At 48.5% G+C, this 12076-nt stretch overlaps 1 long non-coding RNA gene across 2 annotated transcripts; it reads left to right on the forward strand.

Annotated features, from left to right (window-relative positions):
* Window positions 1-382: 382 nt before the first annotated feature.
* LOC128141444 (uncharacterized) lies at window positions 383-11756 on the forward strand. Of its 2 annotated transcripts, XR_008235034.1 has the most exons (6): window positions 383-1659; window positions 2115-2185; window positions 6731-6821; window positions 7839-8103; window positions 9258-9388; window positions 11372-11756. It is a non-coding gene; the product is annotated as an uncharacterized LOC128141444 (long non-coding RNA). The 2 variants fall into 2 exon arrangements; XR_008235033.1 differs by lacking the exon at window positions 2115-2185.
* The last annotated feature ends 320 nt before the right edge of the window (window positions 11757-12076 follow it).

Consider the following 12076-nt stretch of genomic DNA (forward strand, 5'->3'; position numbering starts at 1 on the left):
AGCTGCAGAGCTGCAGACAGGAGCCCTTAATTTTGCACAGGTTGAGGCACTTCAGGCTCTGCACAACACAGAGCAAAGCCGGGGCATGGCTGAGAAGCACACGCAGAGCCAGGAGCTGGGAAACACTCCCAGTCGAAGCTGTACAGCTCTAAATTGTCTCTTTTTATTATCGCAACCGGCAGAGCGGGTGACGACAACTGCTTGGTACAATGGCATCTCACCACCTGCAAGCGAGCTTGCTTAAATGCAAGTGTCTTCAGCTCCTTGCTTGGCTCTCGCAGGCCGGCTGGCACAAGGGCACCCCAATGCATCCCCATGGGACTCGGTTGAGGTGATGGAGGCCCCACGGCTCTCTGGCCACGATGGGGCAATGCCAGGCGCCGTGCCGGACTTGCCGGGGTCCTGCTGGAGGAGATCGGGATCCGTCACCTCCGAGCTCGGCACAGGGCATCTGGCTGCAGCCGACTGCTGTTCCTGACCCCGGCATCCACTGACGGATGCTGTCATCCCGGGACAGGGACGTCCGACCCACTGGGGAAATGGACGCACCAGCTGCTGTTTTCCAGCAGCAGGCATTGAGCTAAGCCAGTCCTGAGTTTGGCTTTGTCTGCAGGGTGAGGCCGGGAGGGATTTTTCAGATTTTCTTCATCAGTGCAAGGAAAAGGGAAACATAAGGGCAAGGCAAGGGAAGAAAAAGTCAAGGCAAGAAAAAGTCAAGGCAAGGCAAGGGAAGAAAAAGTCAAGGCAAGAAAAAGTCAAGGCAAGGCAAGGGAAGAAAAAGTCAAGGTAAGAAAAAGGCAAGGCAAGGCAAGGAGAAGGCAAGGCAAGGCAAAAGAAAAGAGGGCAAGGCAAGACAAGAGAAAGGCAAGGAAAGGCAAGGAAAAAGAAAAAGCAGGCAGAGGCAAGAAAAGTCAGGAAAATAATAGGCAAGGCAAGGCAGGGCAAGAGAAGAGAGGAGAGGAGAAAGAAAGAGAAAGAAGGAAGGAAAGAAAGAAAGAAAAAAGAAAATAAGGCAAAAAAGGACAAAAGAAAACTAATAAGGAGCACTGTAGTTCATACTTCACTGCTTGTCTCAAGCTGCAGTGGATTTAAAGTGCAACCTCAAACAGCATGAGTGTTGGCAATGCTCTATCTAAGCCGAAGCATGACAATGACAACATAACATGAATAAAAAATGTGAGTCTGGAGTAATTGAGAGGGGAGGGAGCTTTTTGTAAGCATTTGTTTGCAGATAGTTTTATGATGATTCAATACAGTTGATGTAAAATCTAGCTGAGTTGAACTGGGTGTCAGCCAGCCCGGTGTGGCTACTAAAATTTAGCTGAAAATGATATTTTATACCAATTTATTTAGGTGAGGAGAGGGGTGTTGCCTTTTGGGGCGGCATCCCCCCTGCCAGCCCAGCCGCGAGGGCTGGTTCTGCTCCCCAAGGGCCCCCGCCACAAGCCAGTACAGGCGGTTGGCAGGCTGGTGGTGAACCACGTCAGAGAACTGATCCAGGGGGAAAAGAGGAAAAGGGAGAGAGGGGTGTTTTCTTTTCTTTTCCCAGGCTGTTTTTCCTGCCCTCGGCCAGCTACTAAGCGAGAGACCAGTGGGGCCTCCCAGAAGCCCTCCAGCAAACCTGCAGCAACGTGACTTAGTATTTCCCCTGCTGCCAAGGTAAATACAAGCAGGGAGGAAAAAAAAACCCAGCGGTAAACCCCAAAACCCTGCAAGACTTCTTCATTCACTTTGAAAAACGATAGCAATGGGGGCCCCTGCGTGGGTTCCCTGCAGAGAGCCCCTCAGCAGACCCACGTATTCCCTCTTGCCTCTCGGTGGGAGCGCTGCTCGCTTTATGAAATGCTGAGCTGCCGTCCCCCTCTGCTCTGCACATCGCCACGTCCCTTGTCAGCACTCAGCGAGCCGGTATTAAAACAAGAGGGAGGCCAAGTGGAAGAGAAACTGAAAGCCGCCCTCCTGGCTACGGGGAATTCCTTCCCTGGCAGAAAATCGGCACCGGCTCTGCCAAAATTCCCGCCGGATTTCTCTCCTTCCAGAACAGAAGTGAGAGTTCAGATAATTATGCCAGTGCCACAGATTTTAATTTTTTTTTTTTTTTAAATGTCATACAGAGCATACTTGGTGAATCCCTGGCATTGCTCCATCAGTGTAGAAGGAATAGGGCTTCCTTGTATTTGAAGAGGTAACAGCGCTCCAGGCTACAAAAGATAACTGTGCTTTTTAATTTAAGATTACAGCCATGACAGCAGTGCAGGGGGTCTCTCTGCTCCAAATATGCTCAACCTGCATTGACTGATGGCTGTTATATTTGAAACCTCGTAGGTTGCTATGGGGAAAGTGCCAGAATAAACATCTCTGCTTACTAGAGGCTCAGAAGACTGAGATGCAGTTAGATGTAAATACCTGGTTTGATAGCTCGTATGTTTGGGGTTTTGTCTGGAGTCTCACTAGGTGCTGGTGGTGGTTTGCGAATAATTACAGTTATATTTTTGAGTGGTATCAAGCACTGGGAATATACATTACGGTCCCGAAGCTGGAGGGGAAGTCCTTGCAGATTATGAGGAGGGAAGAAGGCCACTCACTGTTCACATTCCCTTTACATTTAACTTTTACATTTAACAGTTAAGGCAGAAATGATAAGATTTCTGCGCAGATCATTAGAAACCCATATGGGTAGGGAGAGAGTGAAATATGAATGCACTTTGTAAATCTAGTAGAAATGCAATTCAGGAAGATGAATGCAGCTATTAAAACTTCACATCTTAGATATATTTGACCAATATACACATGTTATTTGGAGCTATAGTTTTTGGGAGTTACTTATACCATTAAAATAGCAATAAATCCCTCATAGTGGGTATTATTTAGCATCTGCGTTTCAGTTCGTTCCCCAAAAGGATGCCAAGAACTGAAACAATGAATTAGAGGGCAGATGCCTTTCATCAGCTCTCCTTAATTGCTGCCCAGGTTGCACTTCTGGCAGATCAGCAAGAGACCTCTGCAAAGACCGGTCACAGTGATGAAAGATGCCACGGTGATGGGCATGGGAAACACCAGCAGCAACCTGGATAACTGTCACAAGCATAGGTCCAAACCGGTCTATTACAGCAGCGACTTCCCAAGGTGCCAGCCCTGTCGACGGCTCAAGGAATCGGCTTTTTAACCCACCTGTGAGAAGCCAAAAAATGGAGAAGGCACCCAGAGCAGATGCTTGCTGCTAATGAAGCAGGGGCCACAAGTCAGATTGCTTCAGACCTAGACCGTCTGCCACCTTTCCTCTCCTACGTACCCTTCAAAATAATGCATAACGCAGTGTCAGCCCCTCCCTGAATGCTGCCCCATGAGTTTCAACTACAGTTTGGCTCCGAAGGCACAGCGTCTGCTCTGCTCCATGATCTGCCCTGCACTTGCTGGCACCAGAGACCCTTCCCCAGCACCTATGCACTCGCCATTCTCCCCTGCGGTATTTTCCTTGCGGCATTCGGCAAAGCTCGTGCCTTGGTCCTACAAATCTCTTCTTGAGCAGCAGGGAGCCAACACAGGGGAGAGCAAAGAACCCAATTAAGGCTCAAGGAATTCATTTTCCAAGCATCACCTTTCGTCTTTAGGTTTAGCGGGCACAAGTCCTGTAAAGGGCACTGGTGGCCAGTTTTGTTGCGCCTGGATTTCTTCATGGCGAATTTTTTTGGACCGCTCTGACGGGCCCCCATAGCAGGCTTCCCCAGGAAAGACAGGAATGGCTTTGTCACTGCAGGATTGTTGCTTTTCCCTTGCCTTCCCTTCCTTTCTCCAACCTGCCCTTGAAATGACAGGGTTATATGTAAGAAACCACCTGCTATGGCATAAAAATGCCCAATCTCAACTCAGCTTACTCAGCTCAGAAGCAGATTTAAGCCAAATCACAAGAGCATCCCCTCTGCTTTTGGTATTGATTTAAGCTGGGGATAAAGTAGGAAGATTAAAGATTAAATTGTCTCCTTTAGCCAGCACACACCAGCCTGCCTGAGCAACGAGCGTGGGTGGTACGGGCTGTGCCCATCACCTTCAGCCTCTTAACACAGACGGACATACTCTGGGGCCAAAGACTTTTAAAATATCCTCGACCCGGCAGAGAAGCACATATAAACGATGAAATTATTGACCATGAATCACGTATTCATTATTCTAAAGAGAAGACAGTGTCCTTGGGAATTGCTGAGGGGTGCGAGTCACCCTCTTAAAATCATTCATGGCTCTTGGCGCCACGCAGGATGAAAAGGTTAAACGAGCAGCAACACTTGTTGAATTATACGCCAAAGCAGTTTCGCAACAGCGTGACTGTTTCAGTGTACCGAGTGTCTCCTGGTGATGGACATGGCAAACTGCTGACAACGTCGGATTTTAGGTGAGCTTGCAAGGAAGACACTGAAGCACAAGGCTTGTTTCTGTGTGCTTGGGAAAGAAAGCGAGGAAAAGCTACTGCATTTCTGTGCCTCTTCTGGGTGCCAAAAAATGAAGTTATACAAAGATCACACAGTTTTACCATATTTTGATAATGATATGCTATCTCTTATCTTCATTAAGCTGAGAAGTTGCGGTTTACCCAAGAGAAAAGGACCTTCTCCGGGTTTCCACGCTGCCGCAGATTAACATCCTTCCTCGGATGCTGCCCTAAAAGGCATTACCTCCTCCTCTGAAGTTTTCTCCCCATGACCACCAGGTCCGATGCCCGGGCAGAGGCTCCAGCCCCGCAGGCCTCCAGGTGGGACATGGACCACGAAGCCCACCCCAGGTCTCCAGCGAAGTCACCCTGCCGTGGGAAGGGGGGCCGTGACCTGAGCCGTATCTCTGCAGGCATGTATCTGGCAGTCGCCTGGATAAACCTATGAGCTCAGGGTTGTGTAATGTGTTTTCTTGATGGATCATCCTGTAAAATCACCAAGGGTTCCTGAGGCAACCTGACACCTGTAGTCGGCTGGAGGAGCAGATCTTGCTTTGGAAGGCGACTTGGCAGGGAAGGGCAGGGTAATACTTCCCCCACATTTTTCCTCTCCGCCTGGTCACGGCAGGTTATTTGACAATTGTTTAAACTGGCTAGAGAGTAATTGTTTTTCTTTTGAACAAACCCAAGTTGAAATGAAAGAAAACTGTACGATCTTAAGGCTGTGGGGTAGAAAGGAGGAGGGGAGGGCAGGGCTGTGTAAAAATCACACTCTGTCTGAGAAAGTCGCAGGGATTTAACTGCTTACATCCCCACTAGGCTTGTGCTGAAGAAGGCGAATCTGGTTTAAGCTGGAGGAGGGTCTCCGTAGCCTCTGCCGTCGCAGGGAGCCCGGAGCAACTCCTGCCCGGCTGCTGCTTACAGGGGTCACCCAGTGCTCGGTGGGGTGGCAGCTACCACCTCGCATCTCCCCACTTGTTCCTGTGACCGGTCATCCGTCCGTTCCCCCCCCCCCCCCATTCACAGTTATTTGGATGCAACAGAGCATCGCCCCAGAGCTGGGCACCTTCGCCCCAAGGATTTACAGTGCTATCTGTCCTCTCCGGCGTGCCGAGGATGAGGGCTAACCCTCTGGGGTGGCCAGTTTGGGGCCAAGGTGGGTGGCCTGGGATGTGTCACGTTGGCCACGAGGTGCCACGTGCCTGTCCCCGAAGGGAGCTGCTGTGGCTCGCCGCGAAGGGAGATGGCGGGCAGAGCTCAAGTCTTACGGGAGAACGTGGGAACCCTGAGCTGATGCGCTGGGACGCGCCAGGTCGCGAGACGCCGGGCGAGGTGAGCGCCGATGGGTTTGTGCGGGTACGAGGAGCATCGCCGCGGCGCGTGGGGCTGTGGATTTCACACCAAGAGGCAGCCGGCCCCGAGCAAGACGTTGGGACGTGGAGCGGCAGGTTAATCCCTTACGGGAGCCGGGATTGCACAAGTAATTGGGGAAGCTGAAAGCTGAACTCAGGTGGCATCAGTTGCGCCAAAGAAACCGTAGTCAGCCCCTGCTTCGGCAACGCCACGTCGCAGCGCTCGTTTCATCTGAGGAAGAAAAATCTCTTCGAGCCTGGATAAGCTAACATCAATCAATCAGTACTGGAGTGTTTGATTTAATGCCCATTTGCTATTTTACTTTAAACATTTTAAAATAACTAGCTAGGAAGTTATTTGTATCTTTCTTACATCCTAATTGCAGGAACACAATACTTGTGTGCTGATGGATTTGTCATTTAATCTGCTAGTTAATTCTTTCTCAATATTAACATTCCAAGAAGCAAAACGAGTATCAAGACAAAAAGCAAAAAGGCTGAGTGAAGAATATTTACACTATTGTTTGCCGTATGTTAGTCTTCACATAGCCATCACCATCCTTATTATTATGCATATTATGATTAATCATTAGCTGTGCAATGTCCATCTTCAGGAATGCCCTGAGCTTATTTCTCTGGCTTCCCTGCCACAATTGATATGTCCTGGGGAGTTAATTGCTATGAAATTCAGTTACAGATGATGCATAGAAATTTCAGAAAATTGGAAATGAACTTCAAAATTCACAAGGGATAAAGATAAGAAAACGAGGAGTGGGCAAATCAACGTTCAGTGAAGATAAGACACTTTTGTTAGTATTTGATTGTGGCTTTCCTCTTCTGGAGGGAGTACAGACTTAAGACATCCTTGTTAGTATGTCTGCATGCTTCAGAAAACAGAAATTGCAAAACACTGCTATTTTGGTTCTTACATTCTCCTCTCTCACTCTCTATTTAGGGGTTTTGTCTGCCTGCATTAACTCCAGCAGCCTTAGGATGGGAAGGCTGGCTTAGCACAGCTGGCTGCGCTTTCAAGGCTCAAACCGAAGGTAAAATCCCTTCTTACATACCTGGGTTTATTTTTGGTTCTCACGACTCAGCATTTTTGCTGATTTAACAGAGGTGAGCACATCTGGCCAGCTGCCACGCTGCACACGAGCCCAGGTCCCTTCAGGGTCCCACAGCAGCCAGTAGTTTTGCAGTGGAAGGAACTTTTTGGGGTACACCACACCAAGGTCCTGCTCCGGAGGAGGGTTTAGTGGCTGTGGTTAGCTCAGCCCACAGCTCCCCAGCCTAAATCCAGAGTTGTGAACCCCAAAATCCTGTCCAAGCTGCTGCTGAAGCTCGGAGAGGGATCAGACTTGGGGACACGGCTTCGATGCACCTCACGCTTAGAAAGCAGGAGCAGCAAGAGGCAGTGACCTGCAGCCCACCCAAACCCACCCTGGAGGGTCTGGGGCACGGAGACCTGCTCGGGGTGATGGTTCATCGAGGTGGGCACAGTTCCTTGTCCCACTGGACGTGGTCCTCCTCCCGTCTTGGTCAGATCTGGGCAACCACAAGGTTACCCTAGTCTGCAGAGGGACAGCTTCAGGCACCAGCAAGTGGGGTGAGCCAAGAAAACACCTTCTCCCATGATCTAAAGCAAAGCCCTGGGCCTGCGCTTGCTAAAGGTCTCCCCACTCATTGCGTCGAAGCTCCTCGGAGACCCCCTCTCCATCCCCATCTGCGGTACCTGGCCCACAGGCATCCGCCTCGGGGTGCAGACTTCTCTTCTTGGACAGGTGGGAAAAGGTTAGGCCGGAAAACGTCATATTTGAGCTAGAAACAGTGGCTCAAGTACATTGCATAGCCATAAAATATCTTTATAAATTTAAATATATGAGCATAATATAGAAGCATAGCTTTGTGTTTGTTATTATATAGTATCAATATGTGTTTCATATATAAATGCTCTACATGTGTATATGTAGATGTATATAATCTCTATAATTTTTGTTTATATAGACACACTATATATGAAATATGTATTTGTTTATGTTGTATTTTGTATTTTATGTACCTAGTGCTACACTTTCCTTTCAGCCATGGGTGCAGAGGCTTCGACGCTGTGAAGAGTACAACTTTGACACGCAGCGTGCAGAAAGGCAAAACACAGCCCAGCTCCAATTGGTTTAATCCACCGCGAGGGATGCTCCAAATTCCTCCCAAAAAACGTCATTTTTGAGGCTTCGATAGGAAAGATGCAGAGGTTCTGTGGAAGGCGACAGGGCCAGCTTTCTGCAGGAGGGATGGGTGGTTTTGCAGCGTGTTCCTGGCAGAAGGAGAGAGGTGAGCGATGGAGAGTCTGCGTCTCCATGCGGTGGGGTGGCTTGGGTGCTGGACGAGCTCGTCCCACGCTGAAACCCACCCGCCACAGGACGCTGCAAGCACGGAGACGTGCCACGGGGAAGTTGGCCGTGCAAGTTTTTGGGGCTGCTTGGAGATGACCAGGCTGCTCCCCCGACATTTGGGAAGGTAGATCACCCCTCGCTCAGGTCAATGCTCCCAAAGCGACAAAAAGACATTGGTTTTTGTTCAGATTCAGAACGGAGGGAGAAAAAAAATTAAAAAGCTGGAAATATTTGCAACGAGCCCCATCTTCTCACAAGGGAGAGGGGGAATCGCCCCAAAGCGATTCCTTCCCTGCGGGAAGCACGCGGCGGCGGTGCTCGGCAGCACATCCCCGTCCCCCTCGACTGCGGACCCCCCCGTGGGAGCTGCCTGGGCAGAACGTGGCCAGGAACGGCTGGGACGGAGGAGGAGAGCCCGTGGCTGCTGAGCCACATGTGAGGTTCCCGTCCGTCTCGCAGAAACTTGCCCATGCAGAGCTGTTTAGGAGGGCTCTGCCGTGCTCAGAGGGAGAGGGCAATTATCTCCCCTGTCAGTGAGTACTCAGATTTATGTATATCCCCACGCCTTCCCCTAAACAGGCTTTCAATACAGAAATTGCAAAGCTGAAGAGATCCTCTGCAATTAGGGGAGAAGACATCTCTCTTTCAGCTAACACGAGAAAAAGAGCTGATTGAAACCGTGCATTGTTAACGCGCTTCGGCTTAGTCACTGGGGAGGGTAATAAACAAGGCAGACTTGGTTGGGATAAAAAAAGCGTCGAGTATGGTGGGATTATGAAACAATAGGTACTGATAGAGAGGCAGCACAGAGCCAGCCGCAGAGCAGAAGCTTTACTGAATGCCTGGGTTTGAATGAATCCTAATGATAATGACGGGCTACATGGCAATTCGCTTAAATAACGTGCCTCCTGCTTCCTCCCAGCCCAGCAGAATGAGTCCATACATGTTAATTGCTTCGTTTTGAAGAGAAAGCTCCTCTCTGTGCGGCAATATTATATATTTAATTTTTGCTGTTTATTTACTCTGCCCTTCTTCAAGCCTTTTGCTGTCTATAAAGGCATCTGCTGCTGTCGTTTTGCATTTCCAACAAAGGTGTTTGCATCCAAGCTCTGAAGCCATTACAGGAAATTTTGCAAGGAAAAACGGAAAGGACTGATCGCTGCCCAAGATGTGTCAGATTTTGGGATGGAAGAGGAGTTGGTCAGCCAACCTGTACGTCAGAGGTAAGAACCCCGGCACTGCAAGTCCTCTGAACTTTGTGAAGGGTTGGGGCAGGCTGCAGCTCGACCCTCTCAAGTGTCGTGCTCCCTTCCAGGCAAAAAACTGGCGCGAAGACTCGAAGCACACCCAGGAATGTATGCCTTAAGATTAACATTGAGTGCATCCTCTGGGCATGCACGCTGGAGAAGTCGGCGTGCTTAAAATAGGTTTAACAGAGAGCAACCACAATAATAATAATAATAATCGACCGAGGTTTTAGCAAGATTACGTGCCATTTCGTTGCTGAAGCAGAAGCATGCTCCGCCACGCAGCTGCACTACCGTAGTACCGGTGAGAGCAGAGGCAGTAGCATCTTTCTGGGCATCTGTAGCCCGAGTTCTTGGTGCTGCTGCTAGACTTAGATCCTGGGTCTCCTCTTCTCTCCCCGCCCCTGTTCAGTTCCCCCAAGAGCCTTTCTCGAAGGGTGATTAAGCCATTATTGCTGCAATTTTTTTGTCATGTCTTTAACAGCCAAAAAGTAACGGGGAATTCAATGCCAGCTGCTTTTGCGCCCAGTAGTTTATAGGTGCGAATTAGCATCCGCTAAGTTGTATTTCCTCTCATGTGGCCTTTGTTCCCAGCTGACTGCAGGTCGGTCCTCTCCTGCAGACTGCTACATTAGCTCATTTCATTTGCAGAGGTTTTTAAAAAGATTTTTATGGGGCTCATCTCAAAAAGTGGTTGTGAAGGTCACCCTGTTCCAAAACAGCCTATTCCCCAGAACACTTGATACTCAAACTTATCACTTAATTTGGATATTTCACCTTCTGCCAAAGCTTGCTGATTAAAATGTTGCTACCACACTGTGGGATATTTACGAAGGGGTTACCATGATTAGAAAAATTCATTAGAATGTACTGGAAAAAAACAGGAAAGCTTCTTGCAAATGCAAATAGTGTTGCTAGTAGATATTTTCCCAGGTCTTACGACCTACCTGAAAGCAGACAGGATTGCCGTTTGTTTCCTGCAATTAAAAAAAAATAGTTTATCTTCCTCATTAACATCCTTAACAGCATTAAAAATCAGATTTCAACAGCAATGTATTGAAATGGCACCACGGATGTATACACAATACCATTTATGGCTATTAAATATTATTTAGAATAATGCCCTTATGCATGGTAGGGCATGGTGCTGCCTGCACCGCAAGACAAAGGGTTTTTTTGGTTTGTTTTCACTTATGTATGGAAAAAAACAGGTACTTGTCAGTGAAGGAGAGGTGGTTTCACGTGGCTTACAAGACAGATGGATGCATTACGTGTCCTTCCACAGTCGCTCTGCAAATCTGCAAGGCGGGCGGCTTGCCCCTGCTCCTTTTTGAGATGAAGGATGTGGCCATACAGCCAGGCTTCTTGGAACTGGAATTAGGAACATTTTACTTTCTCAATAGACTGAAAAGCAAAATGCCTTCAATTGTAGGACCTTGCTCCCTCAAAACGCATCAGAAAAGGAATTGCCAAAAATAACAAAAGCTATCTCTGCCACGGATTGACAGCCTAGAATTAGTCTGAAGCATGCGGCTCTGCAAAACAGTTCCCAGATTGTACGGCTGCTCCTGACAGATGCTCAGGCCCCGTCCAAACAAAAGTTGTTTCACTTTCATTCTTCTGGTACTGTATAATCCCCACGCCTCTTTCTCTCCTCGCCGAGCGTGGAAGCAGATATTCCAGCCAAAATGTATTAGTAGTGTAACTTATGTCCATGAAAAAGGGGGAAATACATTATTATACCAAAGTACCCGTGCATGCCACCCTGAATTACACCTCTGTAAGTGTTTCAGAGGAAAACTCCACCTTTCTCCCAAACCCTGTAGCCTTTTTCTTGAACAACAGAAAAGCCATGTACAGGCTGGACTTTAGGCTTCTGTCTAGAAAAAAGATGACAGTTTTTTCTTTCCTCATTCCCCTCAGAGCCAACATAGCTGCTGATCATACTTTTTTCCCCAGTGTTTTGCAGTTGGATCTGTTCCCTGGCCTGGACAGCTCATGAGATTTTATGGAAGCCTAGTGCCAGCACGAGGAAGAGGATGAGCATGGACACCCTTATCGGTGCCAAGGTGGACTTTTAAGTCAATTACGTGAATATTTCTTGAGTCTTTCCAAAGACACTGAAATTACTGCCCAAGTGCTATATGCCCTTGCCTGTTCTCCAAGAATGGGGATTGAAACAGTTACTCCCTCTGCCACTATTGAACACCTTTTTCCAAAGGCTCCCTTGGGAATGGGCCGCAGACCGAGTGATGCTTTCTGGAAAGCTGCATGGGTCATAGCTGACTGCTACTGCTTTGGGGTGGAAATGCTGTGGCGATGCCTCTTCTATGTTGCCTGCACTATGTATTTATTTATCCTCTGGCTCTGCACTCACAGTTTTAGACCAGGACATGGGTAACCAGGCTCTTCTGCAGCTTGCAGAGTTTCAAACCACCTCCCTCCAGGACAATGCATTCAAAGCCAGGCTCTTTCTCTGGGCGAGGGGCTCACTTCACACCTCAGGTCTGGTGCTGAGGCTTGTTTTGTGATTTGCACTACACAAGTGTTGGATAATTACAGGGTATTCAGGAAAGCATCATCACACACCTGCCATCGGCTGTGGTCTTCCCTGCAAATCCACTTTTGGCCGCTGTGTTTATGGCTCGTGTTGGAGGCTGTGTG

The sequence above is a fragment of the Harpia harpyja genome, chromosome 4 (genome assembly GCF_026419915.1).
Source record: "Harpia harpyja isolate bHarHar1 chromosome 4, bHarHar1 primary haplotype, whole genome shotgun sequence".
Taxonomy (NCBI): Eukaryota; Metazoa; Chordata; class Aves; order Accipitriformes; family Accipitridae; genus Harpia; species Harpia harpyja.